This window comes from Cherax quadricarinatus, chromosome 19 (assembly GCF_038502225.1).
Source record: "Cherax quadricarinatus isolate ZL_2023a chromosome 19, ASM3850222v1, whole genome shotgun sequence".
In the NCBI taxonomy this organism is placed as follows: domain Eukaryota; kingdom Metazoa; phylum Arthropoda; class Malacostraca; order Decapoda; family Parastacidae; genus Cherax; species Cherax quadricarinatus.
In genome coordinates, this window is record NC_091310.1 from 14,234,462 (window position 1) to 14,260,773 (window position 26,312).

Here is a 26,312-nt window from a genome sequence, read left to right on the forward strand (position 1 = left end):
GTAATAACTCCAAAACGTTTTGATGTACGGGATCTTCAGGCAAGGCGCAACGCAGTTGAACCGGCGATCCAGTTTACACTAGAAGAAGAGTCCAATGACAAGCTACCTTTCCTCGACGTCCTCATTCACAAAGTAGACAACAACCTAAGATTTCAAGTTTATCGGAAACCCACCAATAAAAATGATCTCACACACTTCTATTCCAGTCAAGATACCAAGACCAAAAGAGGCATCATCATCGGGTTTTTCCTAAGAGCATACCGAATTTGTAGTCCTGAGTTTCTTGACGATTAGTGTACATACATTCACCAAACATTCACAGAGTTACATTTTCCTTCTTTTTTCATCAAAGACTGCAAGAAAAGAGCTCTTCAGATCATAAATTCTCCACGCATCAACACCACTCCCAGCAAAGTTATAATTCTTCCCAACAGTCAGGTTGCACTGAACGTCTCAAAAGTACTTTCACAAGCTAACACCAGAGTCGCCATCGCTTCTAGCACTTCAGTAAAGGATATAACCAGGACAAAAGCCAAGCACCACGAACCAGTCAATGCAGGAGTTTACACTATACCCTGTGGAGGCTGTGACAAGATTTACGTAGGTGAAACAGCCAGAAACCTCGACACCCGCCTCAATGAACACATTTACGCATGTAGGAACGATAACCTGAACAACGCCTGTGTACAACACCGAAATTCCACCAATCATCTCATGAAATTCAGAGACGCCCAATTAGTGATCAAAGAAACTAATTTCCGCAGACGCAAGTGCCTCGAATCAGCACTGATCGCTGTTTCGAATACAATTAAACAAAACAACGGCAGCTTCACCATCTCCGAAGTCTTAGCAAGAATCCTCCTGAAAACAGTAAACCCTGCCATCACATAGTCTCTCCTGTTATACTACACAAAGCACAGAGAGTGAACACTGAAACAAGCTGCCTCATTCCAGTTTATATTTGTCCAACCTATTTTTATGTTACCCAAGTAATAGCTTTTATATCCTTTTACTCATGTACTAATTAATTGTTCTACCATATTGTATTACTTTTGTCACTACCACTACTACTACTACTACTACTACTACTACCACTAGTGAACATCGAAATGGTACCTCACTAGTATTCACCTCACTCTGAGCCTTTATATACCCTCTGTGTCCGAGTATTGTTTGTAATGGCTTGATAAAGCTCCTGGAGAGCGAACCGTTGCCACAATAAATGTCACATTAGTTGCACTTGTGTCCTTTTACTTTACATAATGAGATTAGTCACGAGGGAGCATTCACCAAATTCAACTTCAAGAACAAAAACATAAAGTGGGACCAAGTAACCCAAATCCCAACTGATATTAGCTGGGAAGATATACTAAGCAACACAGACCCCAACTTATGTCTAGAACAGATTAACTCGGTGGCGCTCGATGTACGCACAAGGCTTATTCCTCTAAGAAAAAGGAGGAGTAGATGTAAAATAGAAAGGGACAGGCGCTCCCTTTACAGGCGACGGAAAAGAATAACAGAGCGGCTAAAAGAGGTCAATATATCTGAAAGGCGTAGGGAGACACTGGTCAGAGAAATAGCAAGCAAGGAATTTTATAGGAGTCAGGATTCGCGGGAAGAACTAAAAGCCATAAATGAAATCGAAAGAAACCCAAAGTATTTCTTCTCCTATGCCAAATCAAAGTCGAGAACAACGTCCAGTATTGGGCCCCTACTTAAACAAGATGGGTCCTACACAGATGACAGCAAGGAAATGAGTGAGCTACTCAAGTCCCAATATAACTCAGTTTTTAGCAAGCCGCTAACCAGACTGAGAGTCGAAGATCTAAATGAATTTTTTATGAGAGAGCCACAGAATTTGGTTAACACAAGCCTATCTGATGTTATCCTGACGCCAAATGACTTCGAACAGGCGATAAGTGACATGCCCATGCACTCTGCCCCAGGGCCAGACTCATGGAACTCCGTGTTCATCAAGAACTGCAAGAAGTCCCTATCACGAGCTTTTACCATCCTATGGAGAGGGAGCATGGACACGGGGGTCGTCCCACAGTTACTAAAAACAACAGACATAGCCCCACTCCACAAAGGGGGCAGTAAAGCAACAGCAAAGAACTACAGACCGATAGCACTAACATCCCATATCATAAAAATCTTTGAAAGGGTCCTAAGAAGCAAGATCACCACCCATCTAGAAACCCATCAATTACACAACCCAGGGCAACATGGGTTTAGAACAGGTCGCTCCTGTCTGTCTCAACTATTGGATCACTACGACAAGGTCCTAGATACACTAGAAGACAAAAAGAATGCAGATGTAATGTATACAGACTTTGCTTAAGCCTTCGACAAGTGTGACCATGGCGTAATAGCGCACAAAATGCGTGCTAAAGGAATAACGGGAAAAGTCGGTCGATGAATCTATAATTTCCTCACTAACAGAACACAGAGAGTAGTAGTCAACAGAGTAAAGTCCGAGGCAGCTACGGTGAAAAGCTCTGTTCCACAAGGCACAGTACTTGCTCCCATCTTGTTCCTCATCCTCATATCTGACATATGTGATGAATGGTTTGAAAAGCCGACAAGTTGAAGATTGAGACACTTATGCCTTCCTCTTTGTATCGGACTGATGAAGCCACTGTGTGGCGAAACGTTTCCTGAATAAAGATTCCCATATGCTGCATAAGTGTCTCAATTTTTATATCTGACATAGACAAGGATGTCAGCCACAGCCCCGTGTCTTCCTTTGCAGATGACACCCGAATCTGCATGACAGTGTCTTCCATTGCAGACACTGCAAGGCGCCAGGCGGACATCAACCAAATCTTTCAGTGGGCTGCAGAAAACAATATGAAGTTTAACGATGAGAAATTTCAATTACTCAGATATGGCAAACACGAGGAAATTAAATCTTCATCAGAGTACAAAACAAATTCTGGCCTCAAAATAGAGCGAAACACCAACGTCAAAGACCTGGGAGTGATCATGTCGGAGGATCTCACCTTCAAGGACCATAACATTATATCAATCGCATCTGCTAGAAAAATGACAGGATGGATAATGAGAACCTTCAAAACTAGGGATGCCAAGCCCATGATGACACTCTTCAGGTCACTTGTTCTATCTAGGCTGTAATATTGCTGCACACTAACAGCACCTTTCAAGGCAGGTGAAATTGCTGACCTAGAAAATGTACAGAGAACCTTCACGGCGCGCATAACGGAGATAAAACACCTCAATTACTGGGAGCGCTTGAGGTTCCTGAACCTGTATTCCCTGGAACGCAGGCGGGAGAGATACATGATTATATACACCTGGAAAATCCTAGAGGGACTAGTACCGAACTTGCACACGAAAATCACTAACTACGAAAGCAAAAGACTTGGCAGACGATGCAACATCCCCCCATTGAAAAGCAGGGGTGTCACTAGCACGTTAAGAGACCATACAATAAGTGTCAGGGGCCCGAGACTGTTCAACTGCCTCCCAGCATACATAAGGGGGATTACCAACAGACCCCTGGCAGTCTTCAAGCTGGCACTGGACAAGCACCTAAAGTCGGTTCCTGACAAGCCGGGCTGTGGCTCGTACGTTGGTTTGCGTGCAGCCAACAGTAACAGCCTGGTTGATCAAGCTCTGATCCACCAGGAGGCCTGGTCACAAACCGGGCCGCGGGGGCGTTGACCCCCGGAACTCTCTCCTGGTAAACTCCAGGTAAACTTGTTACAGGGTCCTGAGATATTACGGCAGGGTCATGAGAACGTGTGGCAGAGTCTAATAAATGCAGATTGCAGGATGTCATAATTCAAGGGAGTATTCTTTATGCGATATAAGGTATGATCACTCACTTATAAGACATCATCACATAGTGGCATCATATACGGGAGTATTAGAAGCCATCATTGAAGGTAAGAAAGGTGCCATCATGCTTTGGAAGCTGTATACAGGTAAGGTGTCATCACGTGCAAGTTGTCATCATGCACGCTAAGGTGTCATATATGGAAGTTGTCATCATCCGCGAATAAATCGTCATCATATATGAGAAGGGATCATACGCGATATATCCAAGTTAATAATTATTTTCGTGTGAAAGCGCTAAACCCATATGGATCATGACTGAGGTATGAGAAGTAATCAGATTTGATGCATGGGAGGGTATATCAGCTCTATTTTCTTTGATCAAGAGCCGCACACTACCAACAGAGTAACTTCCCTGGAAGGATATATACTAGGATAGAAAACAAACTTTAGCAGGTATGGAGCCAGAACGAGGAAAGTTGAGCAGCGAAGGGAGTCCTGGAGCCACGACCCGGCTCTTACTCCACAATATCGTAGTAACAATATGGAGACCACGACACAGGAGTTACGATGGATCGTTCACTCGATGACATCGTCGAAACAGTAGCGTCGAACACTAGACAGAATCTGCGACGAAGCTCTCACTCCACGACATCGCTGAAACATTATGGAATGGGAGAAACGAGTAAGCACTTCCTCACCCACACCTGAGTAGCAGTGTACAATAGGTTCAACACAGCAGATTGCAATGCTCTCCACAGATTTCAATGGTAAACGCCCGACCTAATTCACGAGCAGCCGATAGAAAGTTGTGAAACAAGGCTCTCCAACTGTACCTCAACTACTCAACTAACGCAAGCACAAGTAAACAATCACACACACACACACACACACACACTAACGAAGGACACTGGGGTGAGCATAGTTCCCAGCATTTCGCTTGAGATACACCAACCGAAATACGGCAGCAACAAATGCGTGACTGGAAATTTTAAGGGTGGCTTTCAGGAATCTCAATAAGGAGACATTTACGAATCCTTACAAGGTAAATATCAGGTCCATCTTGGAGTATGCAGCTCCAGTATGGAACCTGCATCTGATAAAGCACGCCAAGAAGCTGGAAAAATCGTAAAAGTTTTCGCGAGATTGTTCCAAGAGCTGAGGGCCATGATCCATGACTCTCTAGAGACTAGAGGAGCTCAACCTGATGGCATAAGACGGCAGAAGGACATGAGGTGACTTAATTAAGACGTAAACATAATGAAAGGATTTGACAGGGTGAAAAGGGAAAGTTTGAGAGGCGGGTCTCAGGTACACGAGGGCACAGCTGGACGTTAAAAACGCAGATGAGTCACAGGGATAAAAGGAAATTCTTAGTTAGTCATAGAGTGATCAGGAAGTGCAGCTGCCTGGAGAATGAGGTGGTAGAGGCAGGATCCATACATAACCATTAAAATAAACATGCGGGGAAAGCGGGGAAAGAGAGAACCCGGTAGCAATCAGAGGATAGGTGGCAAAAGGAACTGAGACTTGACCTCTGCATCCACAAATAGATGAGTTGAAATAGACGAGTACAAACACACACACACACACACACACACACACACAAACAAACAAACAAACAAACAAACAAACAGCTTGAAACAAGATCTTAACACAGTAAATGTGCTTGAGAACACAAAATATTTCCTTGAATACTGGGATCGAGACAGAATAGAAATGGAGAGGGAGTCAGTATTGGGAACATGGAAACAAGCCATCAAACACAGAAAAGAGAAACAGGGGAAGGGGGAGAGACAAGAGGAGAAAAACGCCCAGTCTCAAGAAACTTCTCAAGGCTCACCCACACTTCTTCAACACGAACAATAACCTCACAGCTTCCCCTCTTCCTCCTCCTCTTCTTGATCTAAAAGTATTGCCTTCACCCTTCCCTGTGTAACTGTACATACAAAATCCTTACCCACCCATTTCTGTAATTTATGTGGGTTTCATATTTCTCCCTAATGCCACTAAGCCCAGTGCTGCCATCTCATGGGCATAGCCCTACCAAGAATTCACTCTACGACACGCTACATCCCTGTCACTAAAGCGCCAGACGGCCTAGAAGCAAGACTTCCCTTCACTCTATCACTTCAGATCTGTAGACCTGGCTAGGCAGGCATTGCAACACATTGCCCAATAAACCTAAGGCTCTCCTCCGAAGAAGTATTATTACACCACCAGAAATGCTGTTGATATACTTCTGATATATGAGCAACTAGCAGAAAGCATAGAAAATGAAAAATGAAATACTGAACTGGAAAAATGTTAAGGGGATACATTGATTTCCAAATATAAGTGATGATTTAAAAGGACTAATAGCAGAGTATTCGCACACATCATAGCTTTCACAGAGACAAATCAAACTGAAATGATTATATACGTCATATTCCCAGCTGGATATCAGATAATAAGAAAAAAGCAAGGAGTTGCACTGCTAATGAAAAACCAGTGGAATTTTGAAGAGGTAAGAGTGATAATCAGATATGAGTCAAATGGCTACACAGTACGGCAAATCAAGACCGGGGCTTCCGAAATTAATAGTAGCATTGATCTACAGCCCACAACCAAAGAGTAAAAGACCTTGACAAGATTATGAACGCAACAATGAACCAATAGTTGATGTCATAGCAGAAGTACCAAGAAGAATCCATAAGGCAAAAGCACAACAATTAATCATGAGAGATTTCAACAACAAAGTAATAAACTGGGAGATCTGAAAACTAAGATGATGATGAAAATGGATAGGGAAATATTAAGTGTCAGCATGACAAGCAATCAAAAGAAATAAAAGGTGAGAAAGCAAGGTACATTTGATGGAAGTTATACTATAACAGCCTCTAGGTGATAGCGACCGTACCATGCATAACTGAGAATATCTCGGGAAATTAAATATTGAGTAAAGAACAGCAGGTGGAACTCAGATGAAGAAATTTTGGTGAAAGGAGAGAATTCATGAATGCAATGCTGTGGAAAAAAAGACCTAAAAGGGGTATCAACGAATGAGATCATGGAGGTCTTAGCAGAAAGTACTGGGAGTTAGAGGAGAACTTAATCCTCAGAAGAAGGGAAGATGGCATCAACAGATAGAACCTGTAATTCACAAGAGCAGGAAAATTACAGAAAGCGAAGGACAGACAAGAAACGGAGAAGTTCATATATAAGCCAGAAAAAGAAAGTGCAAGTGTGATGGAGAAATAAAGAACGACAAATATAGCGGCAAGCGCCAAATCTGCGCTAAACTGTTGCATAATAACATCAGAAGAAAGGTATGAAGAACCAGGTAATAAGGAATTTAACACTAGGGACATAAATAGAAACGGATCACCAACAGGTACCAGACACCGTCCATACAAGAGAAAGAGAGTAAAGTTTTTTAATGAGCTGACTACATCAAAGGTAATGAGATCTAGCAAGTTGTCACCATAGACTCTACAAGGGGAAGAACACTGTCATGAAGCACTATTTAAAATCTACAAGTTAATGCATATGGGACAGTTGCCAGACGTCTCAAAATCATCAAGTGTACCATAGTAGTCTACACTATTTGTATCAAGAGCCCCTCATTGAAGGGCACAGGGTATAGAATAAAGCAATGGTTCTAAAGATGACAGAATGGGAAAAAAAGTAATAAGCTGGGATCTGCAAGGATTTATTTTAGAAGCAGTCCTGTATCTAGTGTATGCAGATAATGCAAGGTAAATAAGGAAAATGAAAACAGCCAAGGACAAGAAAACATTTAAAATAGTTTTGGACAAATCGCAAGATTTATCAGATACGGAGATACTTGTATTTAACCACAGCAAATTATGGAAGTTGGGGAAGGAGCAAGATCACAGAAAACCGATTATACACTCACTCAAAGAGAAGGACCTGGAGGTCACCATAGTGCCAAGCAAATCGCCAGACACAATTGAAATCAATAATGTCTACAGTTAAAGCTCATTTTGCGAATCTAAGATTTGCTTTCGGGATCTCAACAGTCACTCATAACTGCTCATTTACCTAAAACTCAGATGTTAGTCCCACCTTGAAGTATGCAACAATAACATGAAACTCACATACTGCAATATATATTAAGAAACTGGAGAAAGTAAAGATAAATACTAAAAAAAAGGCTAGCTCTAGAGCTAGGGAAATGTATTATGAGGAGAACTGAGAAGATCTGAACCTAATGATACAAGAAAACAAAAGACTCAGGGTAAATTTGAAAATGACAAGCAAAATATTTTGAGAAATTCATAGGGCGTAAAGGATTTCCTTGTTGAAGATGCAAGACACAGGCAAATGAGGACACAGTTGGAAGTTTAAGACTCAGACCAGTAAGTAATGTCAGGAAGATTTTCTTTAATCTCAAGAAAGTCAGGAAGTGAAATGACCCGGACGAAGAAGCAGTATAGACAAGCTTAACAAATAGTTTTAAAAATGTCTGCCAGGGTCCTCAAGGCTACGAGGAGGTGAACCTGGCAAGGTCCAGGAGCTGAGACTTCATCAGGGCAACCTAAAATAGGTGGATAAACACTCGCACACACGCCTCATGCCTACGGGCATGAGGTGTGTGTGTGCGTACGCGCGAGCGCGCGTACACACACACACACACACACACACACACACACACACATGTATGTCTGTACTATTGCCGCGTGCAGACAGCCAGCTAGGATGGTGAGGTTATCAGTATCATCACTTACACCGTCGACAAAGAAACCTGACACAGGTCTGGCTGAGCCTTTACACGAGCAGTGTCCACACTGATGGAATCTGCGGTTAACTTTCCACCAGACCCGCACTCTGACGTGGCCAACAATATTGACATGATCTACAAGGCTCCCAACCACCGTGATGGGACACGACGTCAACGCTCCATCAAACCAGCAACCGAACACTGATATAGACTGATAGAATCAGCAGTCTTGCTGTTGTCCAATCAGAGTACCCATCTCTTTCCTCTGCTGTTTTTTTTTTATGTAATACTGGATGTATAATGTACCTCAGATATTCTACCACAGCTATAATGACAGGAGGAAATATTTTCATGGTGATAGTGCAGGGGAAGTACACGGAAATTTCATATAGTAGAAAATTTGAGTCCACACGGACATGAAACGGAGAAAAACTTACCATACCTAAATGGAAACAACGGCTTGAAATTTATAGGAGAGATTGCCATGGATGGAAGGCATGGCAATATACTACTCTACGACATAGTGCTGCTTCGGCAACAAGCACTGTTGCAGTCCATTCTAGAAATGAATACTCGTTGTCACAACTTGAGCAGCATTTAACGTCTTATGCAACTTTTGTAGCAGATCATTCTCGCTTTATAAAATCTTTCATTTTCGCATTGAAGGCAAAGACGTCAACACCAGCTGACGTAATTCTACGTTGTAGACTTAAAATATATAACGCCACATATAATTTGTCTACTTATTTCGTATTTGCCATAATTTTTCACATGTAACTCACACTTTTCAGAGGAAAATTTAGAAGCTTAGCTCACCCTGGATTATTATCAAGTGGTAATTAGGCAAAAAAAAAAATAAATGGGAGCACCCTGAGAAGACAAGATAGGTGAGATGATGAGGAGGCAAGCGGACAACAGACCAGGAAATGATACCTATAGTGCGGCTAAAGGCCGCCTTTAAGTCACCTTTAAATGGACTGTTTCGAAATTTCTGTTTACAACTACTGGTGTATCTCCTCGTCAATCTGACCGCTAAGGACGACGTGATTCTAGTCATTTCGTGCAATATTGCTCTAGTATATTTCAACCCTTTCTTGTTGTTCTTAACAATATTACTCCGCCTGTTAAGTTTTAAAAGTGAATGGTAATCTAATTCACTAACCTCATCCAGAAATTTGTGTTCATGTGTGGCAGTGCTCGTACACGACTCAATGTGCGTCGCTGTATATGTACTTAACTCACAAGCCCCTTGACAAACGATTTTTCTTTCCTTATCCGCAAGCATATTTACAGCAGCTTGTACACTGTCTGCTATTCTTATCAAGTACCATTTTTTTTGACGTAATTGGATGCTTCTGCTACGCTGTTTTCTACGAAAGATAGATAGGAGAAAGAAAGGCTATCTATTTTTCCTGGTCACATTCCTTTACACAGAATGGGTTACACAGTGTTGAAGTCTGAGAGACTGAGCTAACAGAGTTCCGTTGGGCAATGAGGAGGTAAGAACTAAATGATTATAACTATAACCATAATTTTTAAAAGGGTGGACCAGTAAGCCAGCTGAAGGACTCGTTCAGATGACCATAAGCTCCAACGGCTGGTCATCATTTAGCTAAGACTCACGTCAGGAAACAGTTATTCCGTTTCCTGACGAACCTTACCGAATGAGGAGGCTGGCAAGTTTTTCATTAAAGGTTCATCAGCTACATGTTTTATATAATTCAGCCATGTTATTTCTCATGTCACAAGATACAAAAACAAGACCATAGCAAGTCACAATTCACTTGACCATCATTGCAAAATCCATCACAGTGGCTTTGGCAAACACTACCACATGGTCATCATCTTAGGTTTCCACAGTGAAAGCAAATCCTTCTCCAACTGCCTCATACAGTGTCTTTACCTACTGCGGCAACTCTGGGGAGCAACTCTAGTGGCACTAAAATACATTATAAATAACACCTACTGCTGAGATAACATTACTTATAATTCAGCAAAAATTGTAGTGGTCAGTCATTTTTATCAGCAAGCCAGAAAGAGAGATCAAGTGATAGAGAATATAAAACACCTCTCATAGACACAGAGCAAAAGAGCATCAGTGTCAAAATAAACTAATTTATTTTTAGTCTCTTGTTTTCTCTCTTTTAAATGATATTAATGATATTTACTGTTTACATAATATTTATATACTGTGTTATTTATTACCACTATTTCAAATTATTCATAAAAAACAAAAACACCTTGGTTGTTATTTTTATTCTGGATAGTCTCTATGTATTATCTAAACTCTTTAAGGTGAGGTGGATAAACTACTATGAAAATGCAAAGTAAAGATACCATGATAATCTACAAAACTCAGTTTTTTATATAACTATGCAAGTGTTGCTAAACAAATAGTTATTTCATACCAGAACTCTGCTGGTATCCATGCCAGAACTCTGCTGGTATCCATGCCAGAACTCTGCTGGTATCCATGCCAGAACTCTGTGCTGGTATCCATGCCAGAACTCTGCTGGTATCCATGCCAGAACTCTGCTGGTATCCATGCCAGAACTCTGCTGGTATCCATGTCAGAACTCTGCTGGTATCCATGCCAGAACTCTGCTGGTATCCATGCCAGAACTCTGCTGGTATCCATGCCAGAACTCTGTGCTGGTATCCATGCCAGAACTCTGTTGGTATCCATGCCAGAACTCTGCTGGTATCCATGTCAGAACTCTGCTGGTATCCATGCCAGAACTCTGCTGGTATCCATGCCAGAACTCTGCTGGTATCCATACCAGAACTCTGCTGGTATCCATGCCAGAACTCTGCTGGTATCCATGCCAGAACTCTGCTGGTATCTATGCCAGAGCTCTAGTAGCCACATAACAACAGTTATTCTTCTTGAAATATGAATGGCTCTCTAAATGTACTTACTATTACTACTAATATCTTGACGAAGTTCTTGAGATAATCGTTTCCTGATTTGTCTTCCGACTGTTTCACCTTATGTGACCCGTCTCTAGATTCGTCCACAGTTTGTAGCCCGACTGTCACTTCATAATGACATAAACATCGCCAAAATTTTCTTCTCCGCATTATGAGTTAATTGTGAATGATTGCAAAGGTGTATTAATTAAAGATTAATAACTGGAATTCTGCCTTACAAACTGAACTACTTGCCATACTTGCTGCTCTCTAGCTTGTGAATACTATCACCTCAGACAGTTTAATTGTAACTTACTCCCTGTCATCTTTACGTGCACTAAATGGCCTGAGATCTGAATGTCTATGAAACTAGGCAAAGATATTCACAACTTATTTAGAAAGGGACTCAAGTTGACCTATGATTTCCACTCTCAGGGGCCTCAAAGAACGTAATAAATTTGATGAATTGGCTAAACAAGCAACACATAAAAAACACGTCGAGTATAATTTTTTTTTTAAACAGAAATTTAAGAAACTTTATCAGAAAGAACTAGCAAACTAATCTGTAGAAAGCAGAAGTCCAGACTGTAACTAATATAAAATGTCCTTGATAATTAAATAAGTCAAGTAAAACATATCTATGGAGATAGTAACCAGGTCAGTTTACTGAAAGCAGTTGTTACTGCTAGACTAAGATTAGGATATGAGCAACTCTGGGAGTTCGGTTTGTTGAGAAATGCAAATGAAATAAAATGCAGAATGTATGGACAGAGACAGAGCTACACCATGGAAAGCCATAATTTGGCATATCTCTACAGGATATGAACAATCAGTTCATTGTTCAGGATAAGATATCTGAAATCTTGAACGTGCATCTAGACTGTATGCCTACCAGATGACTGACCTGATTCTTCGAGGGACTACAACCGTTTATGAATAACGTTGCTTAAGTAGTCATAAGACATAAATTATCCGAGAATGTCTCTCCATGTTTTTTTTATTTTTATATATAAGCTATATGAAGTAATTGTAATACATGAAATGAATATTTTTTTTAGATGAAATCATACCCAGTGGGATCTGACAAAGATCCATTGTAATATCTGTTATTCTGTATTTTGTGATACCGATTCCGGGATGAACAATAGATGTAAGCATAAACTAGCCTCTCCTGCGACACAATAGCTGTTGCAGTCACGGTATTTCGGTGGAGCACAATGATCCTCTGATTGTAAATGATACAGTTATACCTCCAGTTCAGGTCATTTGTTAAAAGAAACGCAACGCCACGAGTGGCAATGCGTTTTTTAATTAATGGTTATTAGGACGGAAGAAGCCACATATGGCTAAACTTTCTCTCTAAATATGAACAACACATGATGCTTTTTTATGCATATAAGTCATATGCGTGTATTAGCTACGTGTGTTCTCCCACGCACACTCTAGCAGCTCCATAGTCAAGCGTCACAGAGCGTGGAGATAATACACGTGTGTGTGTGTATGTTTATTTTCTTTTCGTGTGTGTATGTGACGGTTCAGCAGTGTTCCACAAACCATTGAAGCATCACGTATGCTAGAAGTCTTATAGCTCTCACAGACGATGGAAGTCTCTCCCTGTTAAGAATCCTGAGGATGTTCTAGCTATTTGTCGTAAATACTAATGACGTTTCTTCTGGTAGTGTAAGATAACTATGGTATGGCTTGTTCCTATGATATCATGTTGAACATAGCAGATACATGTGACTTCAAAGACCTCCGTAGGATCCACTTTTATTATGCATTGACATCCCTGTGGCACTGTAATTTTTGGCCAAACTGTTAACTGGCGTCACACAGTAGAACTTGATGTCAGTGTCCCAAGTAGCTCCGCAGAGTCTTCACAGATCTTGATATCGTTCATGTTTGTGGGTTGATAATCATAACGGAGGGACTGACATGTATTATTTTGTTGTTACTGTTGTTTTGGTATCATTAAATTCACTGATAAGGGCTAAAAACCGTGAGCGGTGCAGTTTCTAAAGACAATCTCTTCAAATGTCCCGTCACAGCTTACATCTGCGGACTGTGGTATAATTGTGTACATAGCCATGGATACCAGCGCTCGCCTTTAATTTTCCATTTAGCTGTTCAACATGCAAATGATTGCTTATACAAGCATGCAACAGTCAATTCGAAATTTAATTTACCTTAATGAGATACTGTTTCATTTCAGTATAACGAGTAATTGTTAGTAATGCTAAGGCAGTTATAGCTACAATATTTCTCGTTTTCACCTGCGATCCTTACACACACGTTTATAAATATAAATATTGCACAGTCTCTTCAAACCTCATGTGATAATTTTGACTGATGAATTATTATGGTGTTCCCTTTCCAAATATATATTATACTTTACCTTGGAAAATTCATAAAACCTATTTGCTATTTTTTGTGAGCTTTATTTGAAAATAAAATGTAATAAAAGAGATACTGGGAATGGGAAGAACATACATGACATCAAAGAGCTTGTATCTCAAATACTTCTTTCAGTTCCCCCACAATGGGTTATGTGCCAAGAATGCTGTAAAGCATTTCCTCTCTGGATGGCACCATTGAGTCTCTGGAAAAACATAGCTGGTGGCTCTGGGACATTTCGCTTTCCTTATAAATTTGTCACCTAACTCTTCAAGGAATCTGAGAGCACATTTATCCCCCCTTCCCACACACACACACGCACACACGCACACACACACACACGCACACACACACGCACACACACACGCACACACACACGCACACACACACACACACACACACACACACACACACACACACACACACACACACACACACACACACACACACACACACACAAATATATATATATATATATATATATATATATATATATATATTGATGTATGCTGGTCATACAGTTCAGATAAATAATGAGGTTTATATATCGTAGAGCTGAAATGATTTGAGATATAACACAGCTGAAGCTTACTGCATTAAAACAAATTTATAGTAGCAAATATAAAAAGGTATTGTGTACTTGACATTAGGATCACTTTTGAAGCACTTAAATCACTCGACTTTAAATACCTGTTATGTGTAATTACTGATGAATCTTCTGGTTGCTTGTAGAGCGAGTCAGGCTGGTACAGTCATGCTGGTACAGTCAGGCTGGTACAGTCATGCTGGTACAGTCAGGCTGGTACAGTCATGCTGGTACAGTCAGGCTGGTACAGTCATGCTGGTACAGTCATGCTGGTACAGTCAGGCTGGTATAGTCATGCTGGTACGATCATGCTGGTACAGTCATGCTGGTACAGTCAGGCTGGTACAGTCATGCTGGTACAGTCATGCTGGTACAGTCAGGCTGGTACAGTCATGCACATAAGAACCAAAGTTTGAATGAGGGAAGCATTTTAAGGCTGCTGCAATGACACACACAAGAGCCAAACATTGACCTAGGGAAACAGTGTATCTGGGACCGTGGTAGCAAGAACCTAGCTTTGGATTTGGGCTACATGTGGATAGAATTTGATTATTACATTCAGGTGGAAGAGCTAAACTCGTACGAGTTATTGCTAAAACGTAGTAAATAAAGAAGCAAATAACTTTTATCCAAGCAAAGGCTGAATAACTTCAATTCCCAGGACGAAGAGGATTATACCATTATCAATGTAGTTATGTGCTTAATTATGCTTTCTTTCCAATAGATATTCTTGAAGGTGGAAGGTACATCGTCATGGTGAATTATTAAAGGTTTCATATGGAAACCTTAAGCTTTGCCTTCATGTATTAGCCTAGCTGAATGAAGCTAGGCACGAGATGTAAATGATACATCATAGAGAGAGTTGTATCAGATTCATTTTCTAGAAAGGTGTATGAGAAACACCTCAGTGACATGTAGGAAATATACTATTTCATAGATATGAATTAGATCCTTGATCTCAGAGAGATGAATAAGACATATTTTCTCAAAGGTGAATAAGACTCCTTCTCAGAGAGATGAATAAGATACTCCTCGGAGAAGTGAATAAGATGCTCCTCAGATAGATAAATAAGATACTCCTTCTCGTAGAGATAAATAAGATACTCCTTCTCAGAGAGGTGAATGGAGAGGGGGAATAAGATACTCCTCAGGGGGATGAATAAGTTACTTTTTCTAGTAGAGATAAATAAGATACTCCTTCTCAGAGAGATGAATAAGATACTCCTTCTCAGAGAGATGAATAAGATACTCCTCGGAGAGGTGAATAAGATACTCCTTTTCAGAGAGACTAATAAGATACTCATTCTCAGAGAAGAATATAAGATACCCGTCATGTTGTGTACAACATATACCTTCTAACAGTGGTTTTTAAGATTCTTAAAACACACATGGAGGGTACTGCAAAAAATAAAGTAAGTGATGGTGAAGAGAAAGAGAACAAAACAAAATTAAAAGGGGTGAAGATTTTGTATTGGAAAGCACTAATTTCTTTTCTATTCTTTAAGATGAAAGGAGAAGTGATATATCGATCATATCGTGATCGACACTCCAGCACAACTACACCATCGCCAGCTGTGGGACAACTGAAAACAACACTGATGGGTCTTACAAGTTCACCTTAGAAACTGAGATGGACGGAAATTTTCCCTTTATTATTACTGTATTCATGGAGAAGTACAATTCAGTAATGGTTATACAGCGCCCGGTGTCTGGGAGATTATCAGATTTTATCAAAGATAGGGAAGGATAGTACCAAATTATTTAAGAGTTCTTCACTCATTACCCCTTTTTCTCCTTCATGTGGAAAAAAAACCCAGCAGGTGATAAAGTTTAAACCAGTTTAATACAACTATTGACGCAAAGAAGGAAAGCAGCAGTAAGAATTGTCTGTGGAAATGATGAAAAATATTATTCCAATTGGCGTTTAACAGGTAAGATCTTAATATCAAACTTTTCTATAAAAGAACAGAAAGAAAATGAATGTTGTTTCTTTGCGTCTGTACTGTAGAGAGGACTGACAATATTCTGCTGGGAAAAGGAATAAATCCTAATATTTGCGATTCAACCAGGACACTATACCAGGAAGAATAAATGTGAGGAGTTACTAAATAAATATAAACACGGTATTGTACAATTCTAAATTGCGGAGTACGTGTCATATGCGGCATTTTCTCAAGGATTAATAGAGGAGCTGTGTGGCGTCCCAAGACTATAGCAGTAAATTTTCACTGAACAAATGTTGTGGAAAATCAAATAAAGATGAGATTTGTGTGTATTTTTTAAAGCCTTAAACCATTTCGCTGTTCAAAGCATAAAGAATATACCGTTTCTAACAATATCAACTTGCTACAGTAGTAGCATAATCACAGTCACAAGCACAATCGTAATCACATTCACAAGCATAATCATAATCAGAGTCACAAGCACAATCATAATCAGAGTCATAAGCATAATCATAATCAGAGTCACAAACATAATCATAATCAGGGTCACAAGCATAATCATAATCACTAAAGAGACACTGGGTTCTTAGCCAGGCAAGCACCCAATGTGAGGAGTTGCACTTCTACCCTTAGAAACATACTGCTCAAGGTGATCTTAGCCAGGCAAGTACCCAGTGTGAGGAGGTGCACTTCTACCCCTAGAAGCATACTGCTCAAGGTGATCTTAGCCAGGCAAGTACCCAGTATGAGGAGTTGCACTTCTACCTCTAGAAACATGCTGCTCAAGGTGATCTTAGCCAGGCAAGTACCCAGTGCGAGAGTTGCACTTCTACCCCTAGAAGCATACTGCTCAATGTGATCTTAGCCAGGCAAGCACCCGGTGTGAGGACTTGCATCTCTACCCCTAGAAACATAGTGCTCAAGGTGATCCAGCACCTGGAATGACTAAATGTTTCTTGGATATTCTGTAAGTTTTATATTCCATTGAGCCTTTCCTTATTCATCTTTTGACATCTTCTGATGTATCCATAAATGCTTCTCTTCATGTAATACTAGTAGAATAACCGACAAAATGTTAAGCAAATGGACACAGATGTAACTATTGTGACATTTTATTGTGGCAACGTTTCGCTCTCCACGAGTTTTATTGCTTGAAAAAGCTCCTGAAGAGTGTAACGTTGCCACAATAAAATGTCACAATATTGCATCTCTGTTCATTCACCTAACACGTTTCTTCATTCCAAAGAGATATCTTAATTATATACAGTCCCAACTAAAGTTAATTTTTGAAACTAATGAGAAACTTATACAGTGATCTACATAACAGTGCAGTGCCAATTAAGTGTTACTGCTTGTCATGTCTTCCTTACGACACAGTAGATTACTTGAGTCAGCTCTAGCTCAAGTGACCCCCTTATAGTGTGTACTTTGACGATTATAAAATCTGAATCTTTATAAGGATTGAGAGATTGTTATTGTGTATAGGAAATATTAAGGCGAAAATAAAATTGGATTAATGTATACTTTATGCCCGGGAGTTTTTAATAACATAAATGCTAGACTATTAAGTGTGTGTGCATTGGAGATATTAAAATTTAATCTTATGGGAAAATACCTAACCTAATGTGATCGATCGACACCATGCCTAACCCTTCTAGGGTAGGGTAGGTGCCTGAGCCCGAGCCTTTAGCTCATAAGACTGTCATTCCCATTTGCCCCCTTGGGGCGGGGATGGCAGACCAGAGAGGCCTAGCTTGTGGCTAGGCCTGGGGACAGTTGGTCCCAAAGATGAGGAGGTACTTGTGCCTCCTCCCATGGGAGACTTAGGTCTCAGACACTCCCTAAAGAGAGAGCCAAGGCCGGGCCACCACTTGGAAAAGGCCCGGGCCGGGAGGATACCGGCTAATTTTAATAAAATAAAAAATAATGTGATCCAACTTAACGTAACAGACAATTTTTGGGGGGATCGTCTAGGCTAAGTTAAGTTTGCTTGTGTTAGGTTGATTTACGTTATTTAATTTTCCTGTCAAAATAGAGCTTCTTTCCTATTTATCCAAAATATAACTGTTTCCAATGCACAGCCTAATTACTAAAAAAATAATTTACTTAATAAATGTTAGTATTATTGTGCCTATAATCAATTTCCCTAATAAATGTTCTTCTTATTATGCCTATAATCATAAATAAACAGAACAAATAACATTTTTTTTTCTCGTGAAAAGCATGGGTGCTATTTATAACATAGAAAACTGGCGGATTTCTGTCACGGCCAAAAAACGAAATTTGTGAAAGACATTCACCTAGCTCCTCCTAGCTTTTTGAATTAGATTAAATAGATTTATTTTACTAATTTATTCAGGCACAACCTGGTTAAGAAATAAAAGTTGGATTATGCTTAAAGAATTAAAAGACTCTAGATTACCAGTTACAAACCATCGGAAAATTTAACTGTAGTTGAAAGCTCTAGTGAATTTATTTTACGATTTGATTTTTTTATGATTTATTTCCAATGTAGTCTCCCTTGATAATTAACAAAATTAGGTTTTCTAAATAACACATCCCCTCAAGGAAGGTTCCTTGATGTTGGTGAGGGGCTCTTGATTTAGGGAATTGGATCTGTGCTCCAGTTCCCCGAATTATGCCTGAATGCCTTCCACATCCCCCCCCCAAGGCGCTGTATAATCCTCCGGGTTTAGCGCTTCCCCCTTGATTATCATAATAATAATAATATATAACACATCAAAAATTAGCTTCTAATGTCCTGAAAACATCTATAATAGTTACGTTTCTCTATTCTTCTATTCTCTATATAACTTTTACGTAGAGGTTTAAATATTACTTCCCACAGATCGCCACTACGCCATTTATTCTTGTTTTATCAAAGGAATGGTTTATAGCCCTTTACGAAATGCAACAGGCAAATACCGACTCTTCAAATTAAACCAGATTTTTTTTTTTTTTTTGCAAAATGTTTTTTCCTGGACTTGCAATTAGTCGTAACTCGTTTATTTGTATAATAGTTCTTGGAGTTTTTGTTTTGATTCGACTGTCATGCTTTGTCTTTTTACTAAAACTTGGTTCTTGTTAGCGTTAGTTTGTTTAACTTCCCGTAATGCGTTCTTGTATCACACAGAATTTGTGAAACGTGTGTGTGTGTGTGTGTGTGTGTGTGTGTGTGTGTGTGTGTGTGTGTGTGTGTGTGTGTGTACTGACTTATATGTAGTTTCATGGGTCGAGTGACAACTGGCCCCGCCTCTTCACTGATCGCTACAAGAGCCTTGTTGTACCTCTTCTTAAAACTTTGTAAGTATCCCAAATCTACCACTTCACTCTCCAGATTGTTCCACTTCCTGACAATTCTACGTCTGAAGAATTACATCTTAATACCCGTCTGACTCATCTGTATTTTCAGCTTCCACTATTGCCCTCTTGTTCCTATTTCCCATCTCTGAAACATTCTGTCCCTGTTCACCATGTCAATTAAAATCGGCATTTTTTACATCCTTATTATATCCTCTCTAGTCCTGTCCTCCAGTATTATCAAATTCTCCGTCTATGGTCTTCTTTGTCCTTCCCCAAGCTTCAAAATTTATACTTGGTGGGGTTAAACTCCAGGATCCATTCGTCAGACCAAGCCTGTAACCTGTCCGCATCCCATTGTAGCCCTTCCTGGTGTTCGTTCGATTGTAATCCCCTCATTAGTTTCACGTCGTCTGCAAACAAGGATACCTCTGACTGTCTGTTCCGCCATACCATTCACGTATACATGAAGCAGTACCGGCCAATAGGACTTACCCTTAAAGAACGCCACTCGTCACATGCATTCATCCTGACACCTTGTCAAAGACCTTCGCTAATAGTTTCCTTCCTTTCAGGAATTCCTTAATCCATTGCAGTGCTTGTCCTGTTATTCCTGCCTCTGTACTCACCAAGTTGTGGTTGCAGGGGTCGATTAACAGGTGCTGGCCCCGCCTCTTCCCTGGTCGCTCGTGTGTGTGTGTGTGTGTGTGTGTGTATCTCTGTTTAACTTAACCTCTTATGTTGCTCTGTTCCAGGTACATAGAAGTCTCCTTTATCTACTTGCTCATATTTTTTATTTGTGGCTATTATTATCTCTCCTCTTTTCCTCCTATTTGCGACTTCAGAGTTAACAACCTTTCATCACCTCTAGTAGTCATTTTGTAGATCTTACTTGAACTTTTTCTAAGTTGCCTATATGTGTGGTTAGGTGTGGATGCCACACCTTACCACATATACTAGTGTAGACCTAACACATATTGTAAATATTGTTTTTAACATTTCTACCCCCCCCCCACACACATATTTACATGATACTTTACATTTCATCACTTTACCGTGTAAGTTTCTTACAGTTTCATTCACATGATCTTCAGGTGATTTTATTTATTAGCAATAACTCCAAGATTATTCTCTGGCAATCTGATACATACCTTCAAGCACTGGATATGTACCCTGATGAGTTTGTTTCTCTCATCACATCAGTCACCGGATATGTACCATGATGGGATTGTTTCTCTCATTACATCAGTCACAGGATATATACCCTGATGGGTTTGTTCCTCTCATCACATTAGTCACAGGATATGTACCATGATGGGTTTGTTTCTCTAATCCTATCAGTCACAGATATGTACCATGATGGGTTTGTTTCTCTCATCAGATCAGTCACAGGATATATTCCCTGATGGGTTTGTTCCTCTCATCACATTAGTCACAGGATATGTACCATGATGGGTTTGTTTCTCTAATCACATCAGTCACAGGATATGTACCATGATGGGTTTGTTTCTATAATCACATTAGTCACAGGATATGTACCATGATGGGTTTGTTTCTCTAATCACATCAGTCACAGGATATGTACCATGATGGGTTTGTTTCTCTAATCACATCAGTCACAGGATATGTACCATGATGGGTTTGTTTCTCTAATCACATCAGTCACAGGATATGTACCATGATGGGTTTGTTTCTCTCATCACATCAGTCACAGGATATGTACCATGATGGGTTTGTTTCTCTCATCACATCAGTCACAGGATATGTACCATGATGGGTTTGTTTCTCTAATCGCATCAGTCACAGGATATGTACCATGATGGGTTTGTTTCTCTAATCGCATCAGTCACAGGATATGTACCATGATAGGTTCCTTTCTCTCATCACTAGTAAATATTTGCTTTATATTCCTACTAGATTTGACGGTTTCAAAGTTAGTCTTCAATATGAAACCCCTCCAATAACTGTCTTAAAGTTTAAATACATAGGATCAGCTCATCAGCTTGTTTCTTCACCGGTTCCCAGGACTCTCCTAACAGCATAATAGAACTGATGTTCACGAGTTGTTTACCTCTTAGTAAGTTTCTCCTTTCCAAGTATTTCATCCATTTTAGTTCAATGGATTTTTACAATACTTGTAGAATAATATTTTGGCCGAAATTGACTATAAATTAAGCAGTCTTCACTCTCCACTGCTGTATACATTAGTACCTGGAGAGGGTTTCGGAGGCCAACGACCCCGCGGCTCTATCCGTGACCAGTGCAGTAGATGCTGTCTTCTACCTGTCTATCATTTTACCATTTTGTTGTGATATTCTAAAAATTTCATTTATCATTTTTTTTTTTAAATCAGTAATGCTATCCTGTCTTGTTTTGTTTTTTCTTGCCATTATCCAGAGTTAATTTTTCTAATTTTTGTTTAGTTGTTTTAAAAAGCTTCAATTCGGCAACCAGTTTAGGATTCAAATCATTTACATAAAATATCTAATTTTACGACAAAAACAAAATTTGGAAATAGAAATTGTGTGTGTACTCACCTAGTTGTACTCACCTAGTTGTACTCACCTACTTGAGGTTGCGGGGGTCGAGTCCTAGCTCCTGTGTGTGTGTACTCACCTAGTTGTACTCACCTAGTTGAGGTGGCAGGGGTCGAGTCCTAGCTCCTGTGTGTGTGTACTCACCTAGTTGTACTCACCTAGTTGTACTCACCTAGTTGTACTCACCTAGTTGAGGTTGCGGGGATCGAGTCCTAGCTCCTGTGTGTGTGTACTCACCTAGTTGTACTCACCTAGTTGAGGTTGCGGGGGTCGAGTCCTAGCTCCTGTGTGTGTGTGTACTCACCTAGTTGTACTCACCTAGTTGAGGTGGCAGGGGTCGAGTCCTAGCTCCTGTGTGTGTGTACTCACCTAGTTGAGGTTGTGGGGGTCGAGTCCGAGCTCCTGGCCCCGCCTCTTCACTGATCGCTACTAGGTCACTCTCCCTGAACCGTGAGCTTTATCATACCTCTGCTTAAAGCTATGTATGGATCCTGCCTCCACTACATCGCTTCCCAAACTATTCCACTTACTGACTACTCTGTGGCTGAAGAAATACTTCCTAACATCCCTGTGATTCATCTGCGTCTTCAACTTCCAACTGTGTCCCCTTGTTACTGTGTCCAATCTCTGGAACATCCTGTGTACTCACCTAGTTGTACTCACCTAGTTGAGGTTGCGGGGGTCGAGTCCGAGCTCCTGGCCCCGCCTCTTCACTGATCGCTATAGGTCACTCTCCCTGAGCCGTGAGCTTTATCATACCTCTGCTTAAAGCTATGTATGGATCCTGCCTCCACTACATCGCTTCCCAAACTATTCCACTTACTGACTACTCTGTGGCTGAAGAAATACTTCCTAACATCCCTGTGATTCATCTGTGTCTTCAGCTTCCAACTGTGTCCCCTTGTTACTGTGTCCAATCTCTGGAACATCCTGTCTTTGTCCACCTTGTCAATTCCTCTCAGTATTTTGTATGTCGTTATCATGTCCCCCCTATCTCTCCTGTCCTCCAGTGTCGTCAGGTTGATTTCCCTTAACCTCTCCTCGTAGGACATACCTCTTAGCTCTGGGACTAGTCTTGTTGCAAACCTTTGCACTTTCTCTAGTTTCTTTACGTGCTTGGCTAGGTGTGGGTTCCAAACTGGTGCCGCATACTCCAATATGTGTGTGTGTGTGTGTGTGTATTCACCTATTTGTATTCACCTATTTGTGGTTGCAGGGGTCGATTCATAGCTCCTGGCCCCGACTCTTCGCTGATTGCTACTAGGTCCTCTCTCTCCCTGCCCCATGAGCTTTATCATACCTCGCCTTAAAACTATGTATGGTTCCCGCCTCCGCTACGTCACTTTCTAGTCTATTCCACGGCCTGACTACTCTATGACTGAAGAAATAGGTATATAGACAGACAATGGTTATAAATGACCATAATTTTTAAAGGGGTGGACCGGTAAGCCAGCGGAAGGCTTCGGTCAGATGACCAAAAACTCCAAAGGCGGGTCATCATCTGACTAAGACCCGCGTTTATCTGGAGTTTATCTGGAGAGAGTTCCGGGGGTCAACGCCCCCGCGGCCCGGTCTGTGAAACATTTGTCCTGTTTCCTTACGAACCTTACCTAACCTAACCTAACTGAAGAAATACTTCCTAACATCCCTTTGATTCATCTGATTCACCTAATTGTGCTTGCAGGGGTCGATTTACAGCTCCTGTCCCCTCTCTTTACTGGCCGCTACTCGTTCACTCTTCCTGCTCCATAAGCTTTATCATACCTCTTCTTAAACCTATGTATGGATCCTGCCTCCACTACATCACTTCCTGTGTGTACATGTGTATGTGTGTGTGTGTGTGTGTGTGTGTGTGTGTGTGTATGTTCTCAAGTTTGAACTCCAGCACACATCAGTCGATCTCCCTTCTTGTATTTTAGGCAGAACTTGGACATCCAATCTGAATATCATTTTCCCATCATATGTTTACAGTGTATTTCTTGAAAAAGTAGAAAAGGTCAGCAGTGGATGCTTATTATATTCAACGATAATGTTAAGCCCAAGAGTGTCATTCAACTTTGTATGACATGGGTGATAGAGGGGAGTGCTGGGAAGTTGACTCTTAACTTTATTTGGTTTCCCCTCAAAACACATAGTCACCCCTTACCATTAACTCGTATATTCCTGCAGAGTTGTTACTATCCCACCCTATGGCACACTGCCGCACATGAAAGGAATTTCATCCCCTTTAACCTGCACAACTGTCGGTTTTTTTATTATTTAATAACTCATTTTCAACCATCCCGTTTGTATTTCCTCTTGCACTCAGGAAAATAATGAAATTTATTTTCTGTTTCCCGACAAAATATTGTTCCTTCGCGTCCACAGTATGGCACGATCCACGTGGCTCACCGACGAACCACTAAGAACACCAACATTCTTATCATATTTTCCCCAGAAATTTGTTGTATTCCTCTTCAGTTATGACTGAGGTTATTGATATACATTTACCCACATGTAGTGATTTAGATATTCATTATAAAAGGGAGTTAGTTTACTCTTTCCATCATCTTTCTCCTGAGTTTCAATAAAATTCTGTTTCCATTCTCGTTACCCTCTTTTATATTCCCAATTAGGATGTTTAGAAATATCACATTTTAATATCTTATACGCTGTAACTCTGCCTGTCACTCATTACGCATCTTTACAAGGTGTTCGAGGTCTACTTAGTATTTCTTAAGCTCCCACTAACAACGTGATCACGGCACACATACCTGCTACCTCAAGTGAGCTCATGTTTACCGATAAATCTCAAAAAATAAAGCTGAACGCGTCTTTGTGTGTATGTAGACGCGTAGTTGCGTGTGTACACAGCTTGTGTGTATGCACTTTTCTGTCGTGTATACATGGTTTGTTTGAAGGCGAAGGTGTCTGTCGTGCTTGTAAAGAACTTTTGCGCGCGTGTGTGTGTGTGTGTGTGTGTGTGTGTGCTTACCTAATTGTGGTTGCAGGGGTTGAGACTCAGCTCCTGGCCCCGCCTATTCACTGACCTCTACTGGGTCCTCCTTCTCCCTGTTCCATGAGCTGTATCATACCTCGTGTGTGTGTGTGTATGTGTGTGTGTGTGTGTGTATATATGTGTGTGTGTGTGTATGTGTGTGTGTGTTTGTGTGTGTGTGTGTGTGTATGTGTGTGTGTATGTGTGTGTGTGTGTGTATGTGTGTGTGTGTGTGTGTGTTTGTATGTGTGTGTACTCACCTAGTTGAGGTTGCAGGGGTCTAGTCCTAGCACCTGGCCCCGAATCTTCACTGTTCGCTGCTAGGTCACTCTCCCTGAACCGTGAGCTTTATCATACCTCTGCTTAAAGCTATGTATGGATCCTGCCTCCACTACATCGCTTCCCAGACTATTCCACTTCCTGACTATTCTGCGGCTGAAGAAATACTTCCTAACATCCCTGTGATTCATCTGTGTCTTCAACTTCCAACTGTGTACCCTTGTTGCTGTGTCCCATCTCTGGAACATTCTGTCTTTGTCCACCTTGTCAATTCCTCTCAGTATTTTGTATGTCGTTATCATGTCCGCTCTGTCTCTCCTGTGTGTATGTACTCACCAATTTGTACTCACCTATTTGTGGTTGCAGGGGTCGATTCATAGCTCCTGGCCCCCTGTGTGTGTATGTGTGTGCGTGTGTGTGTGTGTGTGTGTGTGTGTGTGTGTGTGTGTGTGTGTGTGTGTGTGTGTTTTACAATGGTGTCTCTTGTGAGTGTATACAGTTTCCTTCATATGAAGGTGTTTATCGTATGTGTGAGTATCTGCAGAGGTGTTTGTTGAGAGGTTTTCTCAGGGTGTGTGAACGTGTGTGCACTCACCTTGTACTCAAATGGATATATTTGCTGAGATTGAATCACAAACAGTGCTCCCCCCTCTTTCTCCCTGTCGACCAGTTGCTTGAGCTAACGTCTCTGTATTTCAGATTATTTTTCTGGGTTTGCCTCCGCCATTTTATCATCCGGTCGGTTCCACTTTCTAACTTCCCTTAAATTTTAAAGGAATTTTCTGACGCCTCTGTGGCACATTCTATTTTTTAACTAACATCTATATTCCTTTACCCTGGACCTCTACAGTCAATTATTATT

At 40.7% G+C, this 26,312-nt stretch overlaps 1 protein-coding gene across 1 annotated transcript in view; it reads left to right on the forward strand.

The window, feature by feature from the left end:
- LOC128688246 (protein amalgam-like) overlaps positions 1-26,312 on the forward strand; it is a 696,845-nt gene that overhangs the window by 88,778 nt on the left and 581,755 nt on the right. The gene's annotated exons all lie outside the window — the stretch shown is intronic.